The 12,015-nt window shown below is 41.9% G+C and overlaps 1 protein-coding gene across 6 annotated transcripts in view; it reads left to right on the top strand.

Annotated features, from left to right (window-relative positions):
* Nucleotides 1–10,045, top strand: part of MFHAS1 (multifunctional ROCO family signaling regulator 1) — a 114,073-nt gene extending 104,028 nt beyond the window's left edge. For 2 of the 6 annotated variants that reach the window (XR_006201501.1, XR_006201496.1), the window contains one exon: nt 9,933–10,045. The gene's annotated coding sequence lies outside the window, so the exon portion shown is untranslated. Of the gene's footprint in view, nt 1–1,555; nt 1,961–7,341; nt 7,389–7,490; nt 7,582–9,932 lie in introns of those variants that run through there. The other 4 variants (XR_006201498.1, XR_006201495.1, XR_006201500.1 and 1 more) reach the window with 3 other exon arrangements.
* Nucleotides 10,046–12,015: the final 1,970 nt, after the last annotated feature.

The following is a 12,015-nucleotide window of genomic DNA, read 5'->3' as shown; positions in this document are numbered from 1 at the left end:
AAGAAAGGAATGAAATTTACCAAAAGGTAAATAAGAAAGTTATTATAACAAATGTTATGGTATATACTTCCTCTTCTTTCTACCCTCAGCTTCTTTAAAAATATTATGTAAAGCAGGTGTGCCTGGGCGGCTCAGTCAGTTAAGTGTCCGACTTCAGCTCCGGTCACAATCTCATGGTTTGTGAGTTCGACACCCGCGTGGGGCTCTGTGCTGACAGCTCAGAGCCTGGGGCCTGCTTCCGATTCTGTGTCTCCCTCTCTCTCTGCCCCTTCCCTGCTTGTACTCTCTCTCAACAATAAATAGATGTTTAAAAAAAAATTCTTTTAAAGACAAAGGAAAACGATAACCCAATTTTAAAATGGGCAGAGGATTTGAATGGACCTTTCTCCAAAGAATATATACAAGTGGTCAGTAAGCACATAAGATACTCAAAGTCATCAGCTCTGAGGGAAATGCAAAGCCAAACCTGGGTGAGATACCACTTTGCTCCCACTGTGATGGCTACAAAAAAAGAAAGTAATAAGTGTTGACAAGGATGTGGAGAAATTGGAACTCTCTACGTTGCTGGTAAAATGGTGCAGACACTTAGGCAAATGGTTTGGCAGTGTTTCAGAATTTCAAACATACAGTTACCTATGACTGGGCAATTCCACTCCCGTGCTCCAAGTTTATACCAAAGAGAAATAAAAGCACACCTCCATCCAGAAACTTGTCAACAAATGTTTATGGCAGAACAATTCATCAGAGCCAAAAAGTAGAAACAATCCAAATAGACATCTACTGATGAATGGATGACTAAAATGTGGTTTATCCACAGAATTGAAACACTATTTGGCAATACAAGGAAATGAAGTGCCAATGCATGCTATCACTTGGAGGAATGTTAAAAAGCCAATCCTAGGAGATCACACATTGTATGATTCCATTTATATGAAATATCCAGTACAGGCGTATATTGGGGTTGCTTGGGGCTGGACGGAGGAGAATAGGGAATGACTACTAATAGGGTGATGGGTTTCTCTTAGGGCCCATTGTAGCAGTCAGGGTATCCAGGGGAACAGAGCCAGTAACATGTATTGGAAAGGGATTAACGATACGAAATAGGCTCCCACGATTCTGGAGGCTGCCAAGTCCAAAATCTGTAGAACTGATGTCTCCGCGTGAAGGCCATCTGGCAGGAGAATTCTCTCTTACTCAGGGGAGGGTGAATCTTTTGTTCTCCTCTGACCTTCAACTGATTAGATGAGGCCCACTCATAGGGGGCAATCTGCTGAGGGCCAAGGATTCCATGAGAACGATTTAGAGAACAAAGGGAGTGATGGAGCCAAATTGAGAATGGAGTGATGAGGTTTTCAAGTGAAATAAAGGAAAATATTTTAGGGCAAAGAGTTGTTAGACTGCTGGCCAGCATCAGGGTAGAGTCTGAGGATGTGAAAAGGTAGGGAGCCAGCAGGCTATGCCCTGATAAAAGCCTTCCACAACATTGCGCCTACTGAATACAGTTGATTCCATGGTCAATTGGCATAAACCTAACTCAGCTCTATTTCTGCCACAGGTGTGCTTAAGACTATCAGAGCAACCACACCCAATTCTAAGGGAGACACTTTGCCCACAGCTCGTGCTAGCCCTCTGCCAGTCCAGCATGGCTGGTTGAAGTAGGCATGGGCATCTGGTGGCCATGTATGCAAAAATCGTCCGGGCCAGCACGTTTCCTGCTCCTAGCATTAGACACGCAGGGACCAAGCCAACCAACAACAGGAGCAGGGGGAAGGTCGTGACATGGAAAGAGGGATCAGAGTGGCGATTGTGACCACTTCCATACTGCAGTAAAGATGGAGCAGAGACTTGGCTGAAGCAGAAGAAGCTGGCTGGAAGAGAGGAGAGCTGACCAATGCAGGAAAGCATTCCAGAGACCACACCTGCTGTGAGTGAGTCTGCAGACAGTCCCTGGTCCCTAGAATTGCCTCCATAGTTCCAGTCCAACTATGTTATCAAAATGAACCACCCATTGCTAGAGGTAACTTGAATGGATCTCTGCGTGTGCACCAAAAACACCCGGCTGGAGCAAGACCTCTTTCCGTTACCAGCCACTCATTACACACTAAGTGCCGTTTGGCACGCTGGAGATTCAGCACTACTTGAGGCAGACTGGGCCTCTGCAGAGACCTGTTTTTCTTGTGGTCACAGTAACGTTCACGACTCACACTGAATTCCTTACCCCCAACCCCATGCCCTGCACTTGCACTCCCCTGGCCATGTGCTTGGACTACCCGTGTTCAGAGTGGATTCTTGTCACAGAATTCCCTTCACCTGCTAAATGCTACCCTTTGCTTGTAGCCTTCTGGCAGCTCTCAAGCAAAATTCATTTCCTTCTTTCTGGTACTACGTAGCTAGCGCTTCTGTAGCCATCATGGCACTCCTGCCATTCTGCCTGGAGTTAAAGTTGTTTACATGCCCATCTCATCTTCAGGAACTTGAACTCCTTGAGGTCAGGAAATAGGCCAGAGTCCTCCTCCCCTAGGGCCTATGACTGAACCTTCCACACGAGATCCCTTCAATGCATATTAGTTCAACTGAATCAAATTCAACCTACGAGGAACTAAGGAGGGAGAAAGTGAGGAGGGCATTCACCCTTTTCCCTCATTCCCAGCTTCTACATCCAAGCATATGGTCACAAAATGGTGGCATGTATCTGAAGACTTGTCCAGCTGCCTTCCTACAAATCCAAATCATCACTAGCTCAGACAAGCTTGTTATTTTTTTTTTTAAGCTTTGGCACGTGGTCACTATCGCCTAGCTCTGAAGAAGGCATGGTGAAATATTCCCAAGTGCTTTGAACTGGCAAACCCGTGTTTATACAATTACACGAAAACGAGCTAATGTGGTGGCCTTGCTGAGGTTTAATGATGTTGAGGTCAGGAAATTACAGTCCTCTGACTACATGTCTCCCTGCAGATTGGTTTGTATCTCATCGGAAAAGAATCTCGAGTTGGAGCTATTCCTTCATGCATAGGGGGCTTGCTATAAATAAGGGGCTAGAGGAATGAATTCTTAAGTGCATTTTATTTCATCCTGAGAGACACAGATGAAGATAAGTGGATGACTGTCAGCTTCCGGGCTGCACCAGAAAATTTCACTAACTATTTGCAGGTGGCAGCAACACAAATAATAAGGGATGTCTTCTCACGAGTCCGGGCTCCTCTCTCAATCCGTTCTGCCAGGCCCCTCTGACATTGCCAAGACACAATGGACATGGGCCAGAGATGCAGCCAATGTAGGGCCAGAAAGTGCACTTAGCTTGCAATCAGAAGACCTAGTTAAAGACCCAGAGAGCCACTAACTAGCCATGGGATCTTGGCCACATCTCTGACTTCATGAGATTGCTCATCGGTATACTCAATAATTGCTTAGGTCCCTTTCACAGTTTGAGTTATATCTATACCAGGTCATTACACTGTTGTCCCACATGATGACCTTGACTCACCAACATTTGGGTCATTGTTCTAATTATACTGAACTACACACATGTCCTGACCTGGTTCTCCTTGTGACTAAGTCTGCGTCTGTCCTACAGTGGGATTTGGCTGGGCTGTGACACGTTTCCTCTTACCCATGCATGATATTAAAGAACCAGCCTCTAGGACTTCTGTCTCCTCAGCAGCAGGGTCTAACAGTTACTGAACCAATTCATGTGGTCACTGGCCTCTGAGGAATTTATCATAGTGTTATTTTTAAATTCAAGTGAAAAGAACTAAATGTTCAAGTTCTTAAGTGGAGAGGTTGGATGAGTGATACATTTTCTGTGCAAGGGTGATCTCTTGTAAAAATTCAACACAGTTAAAGAAAAACAGTACATCTAGCTGCACTAGAAATGTTTAGACCCAGGGATGCCTCTAGCATGTTGTTCTTGAAACCCATGTTTTTGAAAAGGGATTGACCAGGCTATAATGTGAGGCATTTCTGAGGCCAAACTCCCCAGATGAAATCTAAAACAGACTTGTGTCAGGGTGCCTGGGTAGCTCAGTTGGTTATGCTTCTGAATCTTGATTATGGCTCAGGTCATGATCTTAGGGTCGTGAGATCAAGCCCCACATGAGGCTCTGTGCTGACAATGCGAAACAGAGCCTGCTTGGGATTCTCTCTCTCCTTCTCTCTTTGCCCCTCCCTCCCTCTCTCTCTGACTCTCTCTCTCAAAATTAATAAACAAACTTAAAAAAAAAATAAAACAGGAGTGCCTGTGTGGCTTAGTCAGTTAAGCATCTGACTTTGGCTCAGGTCATGATCTCACAGCTTGAGGGTTCAGGCCCCACATCGGGCTCTGTGCTGACAGCTCAGAACCTGGATCCTGCTTCAGATTCTGTGCCTCCCTCTCTCTCTTTGCCCTTCCTCCACTCGTGCTCTTTCTCTCTCTCAAAAATAAACATTAAAAAACAAACAAATAAAAATAAAACAGACTTGTGTTGCATTGTTAGGATTGTAAAATGAAGAGGCTAAGAGGGACCATGTCAGTAAATCCACCTTAGATTTGACATCTTGTGCCACCTGGTGCTGTGAACATTCCCACACAGTGCACCTTTCGTGTTTGCCTCTTTTGTGCTCATACACTGAGGCCATGACAGTGGAAGTTGGACCATTCTGGAAAACAATGAGGAATAGCTATCAAAGCCACTGATGTCTAAATTTCATCCCACTCTCAGGAATCTATCCCAACTTCACAGAAATATGGACAAAGCTACATATATAAGAATGTTTAGCAAAAATTTAAAGCAACAGTCATCCAAATCAGTAAAGAAGAAGTAAAATTTTCATGGTTTTCAGGTGACATAATGCTCTATATAGGAAAGCCTGAAAGACTCCACCCAAAAACTGCTAGAACTGGTAAGCGAATTCAGTAAGGTTGAAGCATACAAAATCAATTGACAGACTTCTGTTGTATTTCATTACACCAATAATGAAGCAGCAGAAAAGGAAATTACAAAAACAATCCCATTTACAACTGCACCCAAAATAATAAGAAACCTAGGAATACACTGAACCAAAGAGGTGAAAGATGTACTCTGAAAACTAGGAAGCACTGATGAGAGAAATTGAGTAAGACACAAAAAATGGGAAGACATTCCATGTTCATGGGTTGGAAGAACAAATGTTGTTAAAATGTCTGTACTACCCAAAGCAGTTTACAGATTTAATGCAATTCCTTTCAAAATACCAACAGCATTTTCCATAAAGCTAAAACAAACAGTCCAAAAATGTAGATGAACCACGAAAGACCCTGAATAGCCAAAGCAATTTTGAAAACGAAAAACGAAGCCGAAGGTATCACAATTTCAGACTTCAAGTTATATTACAAAGCTGTAGTGCTCAAAACAGTATGGTACTGTCACAAAAATAGACACATAGACCAATAGAACAGAATAGAAAATCCATAAATAAACCCACGATTATATGGCCAATTAATCTTTGACAAAGCAGGAAAGAATATGTAATGGGAAAAAGATAATCTCTTCAACAAAACATGTTAGGAAAACTGAATGGCAACATGCAAAAGAATGAAACTGGACCACTTTCTTATGCCATATACAAAAATAAATTCAACATGGATTAAAGACCTAAATGTGAGACATGAAACCATAAAAATTCTAGAAGAGAGTACCATCAGTAACTTCTCTGACATTGACCATAGCAACTTTTTTCTAGATGGGTCTCCTGAGGCAAGGGTAACAAAAGCAAATATAAACTATTGAGACTACATCAAAATAAAAAGTATCTGTACAGCAAAGGAAACAAAACTGAAAGGTAATCTATGGAATGGAAGAAGAGTTAGTATCCAAATATATAAAGAACTTATAAAACTCAACACCCAAAAAACAAGTAACCCAATTAAAAATGGGAAGAAGACATGAACAGACATTTCTCCAAATAAGACATGCATATGGGCAACAGACACATGAAAAGATGCTCAACAGGGAAATGCAAATCAAAACGACAATGAGATATCACTTCACACCTGTCAGAATGGCTAACATCAGTGACACAAGAAACAACAAGCGTTGGCAAGGATATAGAGAAACAGGAACCCTCTTGCACTGTTGGTAAAAATGCAAACTGGTGTAGCCACTGTGAAAAACAGTGTGGAAGTTCCTCAAAAAGAAAAAAATAGAACTGCACCATGATCCAGCAATCAGACTACTGGATATTCACCCAAAGAAACAAAAACACTAATTCAAAGGGTAACATGTACCCCTATGTTTAAAGCAGCATTATTTACAACAGCCAAATTATGGAAGCAGCCCAAGTCTCCATTGACTGATGAACAGATAAAGTAGATGTTTTATACACACCACCCATACACACACACACACACACACACACACACACACACACACACACGAATATTATTCAGCCATCAAAAAGAATGAAATCTTGTCATTTGCAAAGACATGGATGGAGCTCAAGAATATAATAATGGTAAGTGAAATAAGGTAAGTCAGAGAAAGACAAATACCATATGATTTCACTCATATGTGGAATTTAAGAAACAAACAAATGAGCAAAGGGGAAAAAAGAAAGACAAATCAAGAAACAGACTCTTAACTACAGAGAACAAAATGGTGGTTACCAGAGGGGAGGTGGGTAGAAGGATTGATGAAATAGGTGATGGGGATTAAGGGGTACACTTGTGTGATGAGCACCAGGTGATTTTTTTTTTAATGACAATTTAAGGGGCATCTCACTGGCTCAATCAGTTAAGCGTCCGATTCTTGGTTTCAGCTCAGTCATGATCTCATGGTTCATGGGATCAAGCCCAGAGTTGGGCTCCATGCTGACAGTGTGGAGGCTGCTTGAGAGTCTCTCTCTCCCTCTGCCTCTGCCCCTCCTCCACTCACATGAGCTCTCTCGCTCCTCAAAATAAACAAACTTTAAAATAAACTTGAAAATTTTAAAGTAACCATGGGGAAAGGATTCAGGAGAGTATATGATGGGAAATGGCATTAAAAATATGTTCTGAATGTTTTATAACATACAAAAATTTTTGCTATAATTTTCAGTGAAAAAAAATGAGGTTGCAAGTTTTACAGAAAATAGTTTTTCAATGCTCATGAAGATAAATGCACAGACAAAAAGCTGAAAGACAAAATGCCAAGAGGGATTACATGAGATTTGGGAGGACAGGTGATTGTCTTTCCTCTTTTACACTTTGCTTTGCAAGTTACCCACAATACCTTTGCGTTGAAATTACAGTATTACAAAACATCAGTGAGTGTCCCTTAGATGACCACCACCCTTATCTGAGATTGCCTTGTCTCTCCATTCATCACCACCACACTTTTCCCCCCACAGATACACTGAAAATGAGAAGATCAAAGCCACAGAACTCACTTCTGTTGGTGAGGATCCCAAGTGTCCCAGCCCATATAGATGGGTTTAGTGGAGAGTTCCAGGATGGGTGGGTGGGGGCAACTACCTATTTTCAAATGATTATCTTGAAGACAAAAGGAAGAAACACAGCAAGATGAGCATTTATGGATGACTTCTTGGTTCTGAAATCCTAAGCATTACCCAAGCGCCAGAAGAGAGCTGAATGATGCCAACACAACCCCATCGTCCAGGAAAGCCCAGGTGATCACACTTTTTCTTGGAACAGGCTTCTCATTCGGTGAAAGCCTGGGACTCTAAGAAGCTTCCAGCATTTTGCCCATTACATTAACTCATCCTTTAAAAAGTCAGAGTGGTGCTAAGGAAAATCAGAGAGCAGATTCAAGCCTTGGGCCTTTGGGCCACATCTAGCACAGGGGCTTTCCCGGAAGGTCGTCTAATCCTGGATGTGCTTTGTACACTACATGCCACAGGAGGTAATCACATGAAAAGCTGGTGCTAATCACAGAGGAGAAGGTTATAGAACATATACAGGTTTTAAAATTCATACATAAAGACACACACAGAGTCTGGAGGGAGATCCCCCAGGGTATTCACATTTTTGAATGATGGAATTATTGGTGACGTGATTTTCTCTGTGATGCTGTTCTGTATTTTCCAATATTTCTGAGTGAGCATGTGTTGCATTCCAGTATAAAGAAAAGATTTATTTTTATTTTTAATATTATAATTGGGGGATAAGTATAATGGTACATAGAAAAGACTCAGAAGGAGGTGGAGTAAGAGATACATTCGTATTTTCTTTTTTATACTTTCTTTGCATTTTCTAATTGTTTGGCAATGAAACTGCATTCCGTTTCCCATTAGAAAAAAAAAGGACATTTACTTAAATGAGTCCTAGATGGCTTCTAGAGAAATGTTTATTTTCACAGCTAGATGTCTTTTATTTCTCCGGTAGGGGAGGGATTTTTCTCAGCCATTCATGGGCTGTGCTTCTTTAGAGATCCACCTTGAGTCTGATGCTGTCAAAAGTATTTACCAAGCAGTTATTAAATAGTTAAGACTGTGCAGGAGACCCTTTGCTTTATTCATTCTTTCAACAAACATATTTGCTATTCTGTACTTTAAAGGCATTGGGAAAAACATTTGTCTCTGCCCCTAAAGCACTTTCTGTCTTGAGAATAGAGATGAGTTAACATACAATTACAGAAGAGCAGGCCGGTCCTTCAAATTGAGTAAGCTCAGAATCACCTGGAGGGCTTCTTCTACCTAGACTGCTGGGCTCCACCGGAAGGCTTTCTGATTCAGTCGGCATATCCCAACTTAGGCTGGTGCTGCTGGCCTGGGCCCCATCTTTGGAGAACCATTGTATTATAACTGATGGAGAGAGAGAGAGGAGCCTGCCCCCCACCCCCAGTTGTCTCCATCAGATGGTGTGTTTCTGCTGAATGGTGTGAAAGTGGGGGAGGAGGTGGGGGGAGGATTGGCCCACAAGGCAGGATTTGCAATCAGTCCGCAGAATCCCTGAAGCCTTAAGAGGTAGGTCCCTCCGTCACCATTCCTCCTCTTTGAGGCCCTGCGACAGCCATGAACTCTTTCCCTGCTCCTCTCTGGGACAGAATTCTCCCAACTCTACTTCTCTTCTACCTCCTCTTAAAACTTTCTGTACACACCAAAGAAATCTGAAGTCCCACCCTCTCCCAAAAGGATGGGCCCCCACCCTGGAGGTGGCTACCAATTGGCCTTAAAATAAAAAGGAATCCATAGCGTTAAAACGTTTTCGTGGCCATGCTACAGATTGAATGTTTGTGTCCCCCCAAAATTCATATGTTGAAATCTAACCCCCTCTGTGATAGTATTAGGTGGTGGGGTCTTAGAGAGGTGATTAGGCTATGAGGGTAGGGCCCTCCTGTATGGGATTGTGCCCTTATAAAAAAGTCCTCAGAGAGCTCCCTTGCCCCTCTGCCCTGTGAAGACTCAGCAAGAAGGGCATCTAAGGACCAGGAAGCAGGCTGAAAGAGTGGACCTATGCCGGCTGACTCCATCTTGTTCTGTGTCCTCTACCTTGAGTGACTATGTCCCCGACATGGCCCCTTTCCGGGAAAATCGCAGAAACCTCAGACCACGCCTCCTCCCCTTGAGTAACCTCCCGCTCACCTGTTCAAACTTCCTGATCAAAACATGCCCTGCTACCTGCTTAACAGGACTCCGACCCTTCCCCAGCCAATCAGCGGAGGCCACGACCCTTCCCCAGCCAATCGGGTGAGGCCACAGTCATTACCTCACCAACTGCCCCTAGACCCCTATAAAATCTTTGTGCTTTTGAAACTCGCTCTCTCTCTCTCTCCAGTATCTCACCGCTGTGTAGGTGCAGGTAGGGGATTGAGCTCGAGCTAGCTCGAATAAAGGCTCTTTGCTATTGCATCGGACTCGGCTCCCTGGTGGTCTTTGGGGATCACGAATTCTGGGCATAACAAGGCTTTTATCAGACAACGAATCTACCAGCACTTTTATCTGGGACGTCTAAGCCTCTAGTCTGTGCTATTTTGTTATAGCAGATCCAATGGAGTTAGACATACCGGTAGACACACAAGGAAACTGACTGCACCCCTGGTGAGACAGACCACCAAAATGCAAGCCCTTCAAGAAGGCTTCACTGGTGACATTAGCATGGTGAGGCTCTGCAGAGACTCTTCCAAATGTTTGTGTATGTTTTCCTGGGAGGGAAGAAAAAACAACAATATCCACAAGGCTGGAAATGCTAATAAAGCTGGCCATGTTAAGTGGAATCCTTGCTAAGGATGCAATGTCTCTATTTTGTGACTGCTTTATAAGTGCATAATGTAGCCAACAGTTTATCCATGCCTGTGATCATAAAGTGTTATAAAGATTTCCTACAGTATTAAAATAGTAGTCTACTTACAAAGCACTTTCTGGATGAAAGTCAAAAAGATCGCTGTTCCCTGGATAGAAGTTCAGCTATATACAGACTAAAAGCCAAACAGAAATGGCATAAGCTTAATTTTCTCCACCCACGAATATTGTATTTGTTCAGCTGGGTCAGAGTTTAAGTGTACCAGGACAACTAACTTGTTAAAAAGATTCATAGAGGGGCACCTGGGTGGCTCAGTTGGTTAAGTGTCTGACTTTGGCTTAGGTCATGATCTCACAGCTTGTGGGTTTGAGGCCCGCATCAGGCTCTGTGCTGACAGCTCAGAGCCTGAAGCCTGCTTCAGATTCTGTGTCTCCCTCTCTCTCTGCCCCTTCCCCACTCGTGCTCTCTCAAAAATAAATAAAACATTAAAAAAAATCAAAATGCTTATCATGTATGTAAGAACTGACCAGCTCTGTAAGTAAGACATAAGCTAATGTTCTCTATATGTAAAACAATGATGAGGTGAAAATTACTAAACCTATTTTACTGATAGGACAACTAGGACAGTATGAATAGAAATCCTGGTTTTTTTTTTAATGGCCATTTATTCTTTAGAAATATCACCAAAATGATCTTAAGAAATATGTTATACTACTACTGAGGGGGGGAGAAAGCTAGATATTTTTTTTCTTAGTATACACCTGAGTAAATTCCAGAGGGAAATGAGGAGATTAAGTGTAAAAATTGAAATTAAACACTTTAGGAAAATAGAGTGAATTGACTTCAGAATATGGTTGGATTTTCTAATAAGGGCCATGAAGGAAATCACCACATTTGATTACATGCATCTTTTAAAGACTCTTTCCATCTAAAAATATCTTAGACAAAATAAGAAAGTAAAAGACAAATTTAAAGAAATATTTGCAACATACATGAATGAAGATATGGCATATTATGAAAAGAAATGTTGGGGCATCTGGGTGGCTCAGTCAGTTGAACGTCTGACTCTTGATTTCGGTTCAGGTCATATCCTCACGGTTTGTGAGATCGAGCCCCATGTTGGGCTTTGCACTGTCAGCTTGAAATTCTCTCTCTCCCTCTCTCTGCCCCTCCCCCGCTCATGTGTGCCTACTTAAAAATTAAAATTTAACAAAATGGTCAAGAATCTATACAGTTCATAAAAGAAGAAATACAAGTCACAGGCATACATACGAAAATGTTGAACTGCATTATTAATGCAATGCACTTTAGAACAACTTAGATTGTTTTGGTATTTGTAAAAGACAAAGATTTTTAAAGGCACAAAGTTGCTGTTAATGATATGGAGAGGTGGTTATACACATCTACTCTGTAAAGCAGAAGATGGCAGGGAATTGGCAGTTAAGTAAGTATTAAGGGCCTTTGAAGGACCTGCTATCTTTTTTCTCCTGGTCTACTTGTCCTGATATCTTGTTTACAATTTTAAGGAGGTATAATTAACATACAATAAACTGCACATATTTAAAGGACATAATTTGATAAGTTTGACATACACATACACTCATGAAGCTATCATTTGAGAAAATGTCCCCGAAATGTTTCTATGTAATATCTATTCCCTTTATAACCTGTTATAATCTATTTCTTTATAGCCTAGTGCACTTTTCACTTCCATCCACAAGGAACCATTGCTGTACTTGCTGTCACTGTAGATTAATTACATTTTCAAGAATTTTATATAAATTACATAATACATATTACATCGTCCTTTTTTTTCTTTTGGT

This window comes from Panthera leo, chromosome B1, assembly GCF_018350215.1.
Source record: "Panthera leo isolate Ple1 chromosome B1, P.leo_Ple1_pat1.1, whole genome shotgun sequence".
NCBI lineage: Eukaryota > Metazoa > Chordata > Mammalia > Carnivora > Felidae > Panthera > Panthera leo.
Note: the sequence above shows the minus strand (reverse complement) of the source record. Positions and strands in the feature narration are given on the sequence as shown.